This window comes from Frankliniella occidentalis, unplaced genomic scaffold, assembly GCF_000697945.3.
Source record: "Frankliniella occidentalis isolate FOCC.00 unplaced genomic scaffold, Focc_3.1 Scaffold26, whole genome shotgun sequence".
Taxonomy (NCBI): domain Eukaryota; kingdom Metazoa; phylum Arthropoda; class Insecta; order Thysanoptera; family Thripidae; genus Frankliniella; species Frankliniella occidentalis.
In genome coordinates this window covers 75,568-81,684 of record NW_026267156.1, presented here as the reverse complement: position 1 = coordinate 81,684, position 6,117 = coordinate 75,568, and the positions used below count along the sequence as shown (strand labels likewise).

The following is a 6,117-nucleotide window of genomic DNA, read 5'->3' as shown; positions in this document are numbered from 1 at the left end:
CAGCAGGAGGAATCGCTCCTTTTTCTCATGATCGCAGGAATGAATCTGGTAAGTTTTGACTTTCAATGGGATGTTAACTTAAAATACCAGTACTTTTATGGTAGTCATGTCTGGTAAAAGTTTATTTTGGTATTGTTTCTATTTGTGGGTTACTTGCCATTTCTTTACTGCTTATTCTCACTCCATATATACGGCTTATTACTTGTGCCTAAAATATACAGCTGTGTTCTAATTTTAGTGCGGAACTGGTGGCAAATCATTATTAATCTTTGACAGTAATGCTGCTATTTATTTCATTTGTATGGTACAGTTGTAGTAAAATAGGAAGTGATGTTGCTTCTTATCCAAAGGGATGTGCCTGGGCCTGGACTTGATGCTTACCACCTGTAACATAGAAAGTTCATTCGATGAGCTGGCGTCACCGTGATACCATATGGACCAGAAAACGTTTGAGTTGAACTCTGATAATTTGAATTTAACTTAGATTTTTTTCTTTCTTTTTCAGGTATTCAGATTCACCCCAAGTCACCAGCAGAAACAAGCCAGCTACTTGAGGAAGACTTACTTTTATGATGTAAATGATTTGAAACAATAAAGAATAAAAAATGACTACGTCTGACATTTTCCTTCATTTCATACACCTAATTAGTTAAAAGCTGTGGTAACTGTGGATGTAGTAGCAGACTGCCACCACTACAGCAGTGACGTCACGGGCGACTCGGATGCAGCTGTCGTGGAGCCGTGGAGGCAGCAGTAGATTTACTACTACTACTACCCCCACAGCCCCCGCTGCAGCACCCAAGACGCCCGTGACGTCACTACGGTAGCGGCGGCACCCCGCTACTACCTCCACAGCAGCCGCAGCCGGGAGGAGGGCAGGGGGAGGGGAGGTTTTTTGGACGGCTTAGGGCGACACGTCCAGCCCCCTCATTGACGCAGTGAGGTCACGCGTTGCACGTATCGTCCCCATGCAAGGGGTCCGCTGACTCCACAGCGTTGAGCGGAACGGCTCCGCTAGACCCTTCCACAATGTGGGTGGTGAATGAATTTACAGAGGGGGTAAAAAAAATTACTGGACCAACGGTCATCACTGTGACGCCAACTCAACTTATATCTGATGATTCCATGGGCTGCACGGCTGATGTCCATACAGAAACGCTTCCAGGCCGATCTTCCTGCGACAAACCAAAGAGGCAGTTTTAGTCGAAGAAACATGATGTAAAAGAGCCAGGAAGCACGCAATTTCGACAGAGAAGGTCAAAGGCGACTCTTCTAGACCAGTTCAAATCATTTCCAGCGATTTTTAATTTTTTAATTTTTGGCAAAATATACAAAGGCTATAGCCTTTGTGTTTTTAGCGAAAATTGATGGGTCCGGATTTCGACGGAAAAGTAGTCGAATCGACAGGGTCGACCCAGGGGACCACAAAACTACTTTTGGTTCCGTCAGAAACCACCCCTGTCCAGAGAAACTTGAGTTTTAAGGGGTGGTCTTTAGAATCTGGCGGTCAGCGTACGATGGGCTGCCTACCTCGCAGGCGAACCGGTCCAAAAACAGGCGTATCTCACTTAAAATGGCCTGGCGGCGTGAAACTTCGACGCAGAGATTTTAAAAGGATTCAGTCCGACCAATCCCAACTATTTCCAGCGATTTCAAATTTTGTCATTTTGGGCCAAATTTACAAAGGCCTTTATTCTTTAAAAGGAAATTGATGGGTCCGGATTTCGACGGAAAAGTAGTCGAATTGACAGGGGTGAACCAGGGAACCACAAAACTACGTTTGTTTCCGCCAGAAACCACCCCTGTCCACAGAAACTTGAGTTTTAAGGGGTGGTCTTTTGAATCTGGCAGGCAGCGTACGATGGGCTGCCTACCTCGCAGGAGAACCAGTAAACAGGCGTAAAATGGACCGGCGGCGCGAAATTTCGACGGAGAGATTGAAATGGGGTGCTTTCGGACCACTCCCAACCATTTCGAGGGATTTTCAATTTTTTTCAGTTTTGGCAAAATTTACAAATGCTATAAATTGATGGGTCCGGATTTCGATGAAGGAGTATTCAAATCGCCAGGGGTGAACCAGGCACCACAAAACTACCTTTGTTTCTGTCAAAAACCACCCCGTGTCCATAGAAACTTGAGTTTTATAAGAGCTGGTCTCTCTAACTAAGGGCGGGTAGGCTACCTAAGGCGCACTGGCTAAGAACTCTTCTGAAGTGGGTCGGCACCATGATATTTAGACAGAGCATGTGAAAAGGGAGTCTGCCTCACCAATCCAAACCAATTCCAGCAATTTTCCAAATTGCCAAGATTTTTAAGACATTTTCAGTGATAACAAATCAGCCTGGATTTTGACAGAGGAGGATTGAAATCAACAACAAAGAACCAAGGCACCACAAAAAACATCAAAAACCATCCTTTGATGCATACGAAAGGAAGCTCCTCATAGTGTCTGTACAGAGACAAATTGGACCAGCTTTGGCCGTTACTGTCATGTGAACTCACCTATTCTTTTGGGTAAAATGACTCCATAGACTTCTCTTGGTCATATGTCAAGAACATTTCTGGGCCGAGTTCCTGCAATCATATTAAACGGTACTTTTAGCGCTCATCTACTATTAATTACATATAATTAATCAAACAATTAATCAAACATTGATTGTTTGGGGGATTACGCAAATAGTACCACTCGGTTTGCACCCCAACCAGAAAGTAATAAAGTTTTCTGTTCCACAAGAATAATATAGAGTAAAATATATGATATGCGATAAAACACGACTGGCAGTTCACCCATTTGCCTAATAAGTGACCTACAACAGTATTTCACATACTGCATCGATTGGAGGAGTGTACCCATTCACGACTTTTCAACAAAGCTGACAGTGAGCCAAGTTATTTAGATCACGGGCATCATTTACTTGTCCTCAAAAAATAACTTACAACTTAATTGTGCCAGGAAATAACATTGAGCCACAGGAGAACACTAACCTCCTACAACAATAACCGGAATGGAACAATTCAATATTCCGGGCCGGAAACAATCAAGCACTATACTTTGCGATTAATATCGAAAAGCGGCGATGTCCACTCTTAAATTCTGATTAAGATCCTATGATCATCAATTATATGAGTAGGTATTATCGGTATTTGGCAGAAACGCCGATCGTGACACACTGTTTGTTTACGTTTCCATCACGGGAAATGCGGGGTGGGGGAGGAGGAGAGGGGTGTGATTCTTTCCTGGGGTTAGGCAATCCTCGCTTGTCCAGGATGTGATCCTTTGGGGATGCTTCCCGTCCCGTGCATCGTTGTGTGGCTCCAAAGCGGCAACGCCAGGGAAGTGCCATGTGACAATAATGAAATGATCAGGATAATAAACTATGATGGGCGATTTGCTATTAATAATAATTATATTTGGCGACTTTAAAGAAATATGCACCAGCCCATAACGACGTTTTGAGCCGAATCGTATTTGTCGTGGGAGTGTCATCGGCGTGCTCGGGAGGTCCCCAATGACGTCACCGGGGGCCCGGACGACATCGGCACTACCAAATTTGGACTCAGAGAAAACCCCCAAACACGATATTTCAGTCGTCCTGGTCGTTCTGAGGTTGACGGTCGGTCGGTCGGTCGGTCGGCCAAACCGTATCTTTTTTTGACAGCCCCCAACGTCCCCACGATCTGCCAGCTCGGCTACCAGCTTGCCCCTCCGGGATCGAGGTCTGAGCTCGGTCCTGCCCAACGGGAGATAAACAGCGACAAAGAAAAAATTTTCCCCGCCCGGAAGTTGATCTTAGGGCCGACAATTTTGGTTCGGATGAAGCTGCATGCGGCCATCTCGATTGTAGCTACAACTGTTTAGCTACAAAAGTGGCGTGTGGCTGGTGGCGTCGGACATCGTTTGTTGCCCCATTTGTGACCACATTTTTGTGTCCATAAACAGGGACGTGTCTACCAAGACTTGTCGCCGCGACACGAGTTGTCGCTTGGACGCCTGCGATGTAGGCCACGGCTTCTCTCTAATGTGTCTGTAGTGGCGGGGACTTTTGGTTTAGTCTCCTTTTGACCCCATAGGCTCATAAATCCTTTCTAAAGCGAAGAAGTGACGCCGTGTCAATCTAGGCGTGGTTCGATGACTGTCGCTGAAAACGCCCTGGAGGGTAGGCAATGCTTTCCTGGGGCTCTGTCGGATGTAGCTACAATCGTGTAGCTACAAACAGGGACGTCTACCGATGGCGCCTACGACGCATTGGGTAGGCCAACCCGCCAAGCAGGTGTGTGGTGATGACAACCTACCCTGAGCGCCCGGAGGCCCTGCGAGCAGGGAGTAGTGCCGCCCCCAACGGACAGCACGGGGTAGAGAGAGATGAGGGGAAAGGAGTATAGCCGCTCGGCCACAGACGAGCTGAGGAGCAGTGGTTAGCAGCAGTGCGGTACATCTAATTCCTGTTGAACACATAAGTTAATGACAAAATGTTCCGGCCAGCTGCTTATATTGCCAACATTGATCCTGCCCTTCTTTCTTGGACCGGTTTTGCATGAGCGGTAGGTAATCCATCTCCGTGATCACGGCAATCTCTCGAGCTACTCCTTCCTAGTGTTTAAAAGCAGCTATGAAATCGCTCAGTCAAGCATATTGTCAATTGCAATACTGATACTGAGTCAATGTTAAAATCTATGTTGTTGTGAAAGGATGCTTGTTACGAAAACATTCTGTAGATTTTGCTTTTTATTATGTATTTATTAAGTTTGCAATAGAGATGAAGCTAGAATGTCAATTTGGTTTTACATAAATACATCACAAATAGCTGTAACACCAGTGAGGAGTCTCTAATAAACACAAAGAAAGCTAAAGTTTAGCAAAATATGGTTCTGGGTGTGTTTAACAAGAATTTCATGTCATTATTTTACCTTGGATTTTTGTCCAGTCAGATTAAGAGGTGCATTCTATTTTCACCTTACTATCAATAATACAAGGAATCTATTAATAAAGACTACTTGTGTACAAGAGAGGTCTTTGTGGTATGGTAAGTTACAAAGTCCTCACTTGTACACAGAACTATTAAATAAGTGAGTGCTTAAAAAAGAAATTAAAAAGGAAAAGAAAATGCTGTCATTTTTGTTTTAAGGGGTTGACAAACCAGAACACCAAGTCATTTTATTATGGCACAGCCAAAAGTATATTTGGAGAACTTGTGTGATTTGTCACAATGTGTCTGAAATAATTTATGATAGAGGTGCACAATCTAAACTATACAAACAAATTATGATTACAGGCGTCAGATGCAGGATTGAAAGCACACTGGATCTAGATTTAAATTCACATCTATGACAGTATATACAAAAATCTGAATAATATTCGACAAGAAGCCTTAAAACACATAAGACAGATAGTTTTCTATATGTCACAACAATAGATATATTTATATATATACAGCATACTATCAACATTTATTGACTTGAGGAATGTTAGCTTTGGTATGTGCTTTTGTTTGAAAAATGCATATGAAATTTAACAAACTGAATACTTGACATTTGTAGTGTAAAAAAAGTTCTGGCACCAGAACTAATATTTCTTGCATAACATACCTATGACATTGATAGTTCCTGTTTGTTGCAGGTAACATGCTGTCACAGGCCATTTGTTAGAATACAAGAGAGTTTCAGAACTTCCTTAAACTGAAATTTCACAGCATCAAACAAAACAGAATAAAATAAAAAAGAAACTGGTATCGGAACTATAGCTAAATTCAATAGAGGAATGGAGTTTCCTACGATGTGTAAAGGCACAGCCATTTTTGATCCTAAACTGAATTGGACAAAATTTCCATACAATGTTATTTATCTGTTAAATGATTGATCAATTCATAAATAAAGAGAGAGTGAGACAGAGTGAAGAACTGCTTATTAGTAGTGAACTCAAGTTAAAATAAGTAACATCACAAAAATACAAAAGGAAAATAAAACATTTGATGGAGAAAAGAAAATTTGTAAAAAGATAAGTTCCATAAATCCTGGCTGTTTAATTTTATCTTACAGTTTAAAATTAATGGTTTTAACTATTGCAACAGATATAGGGATAAAATGAGATTTGGTGTTCAATACTAGGCTGGTTCTTTT

The 6,117-nt window shown here is 42.5% G+C and overlaps 2 long non-coding RNA genes across 2 annotated transcripts; one reads left to right on the top strand and one right to left on the bottom strand.

Annotated features, from left to right (window-relative positions):
• LOC113204243 (uncharacterized) lies at positions 1-612 on the top strand. Its single transcript, XR_008010914.1, has 2 exons — positions 1-48; positions 506-612. It is a non-coding gene; the product is annotated as an uncharacterized LOC113204243 (long non-coding RNA).
• Positions 613-1,104: 492 nt separating this feature from the next.
• LOC127749015 (uncharacterized) lies at positions 1,105-3,204 on the bottom strand. Its single transcript, XR_008010913.1, has 3 exons — positions 3,052-3,204; positions 2,503-2,574; positions 1,105-1,175 (listed from the first exon to the last, which is right to left on the bottom strand). It is a non-coding gene; the product is annotated as an uncharacterized LOC127749015 (long non-coding RNA).
• Between the last annotated feature and the right edge of the window lie 2,913 nt (positions 3,205-6,117).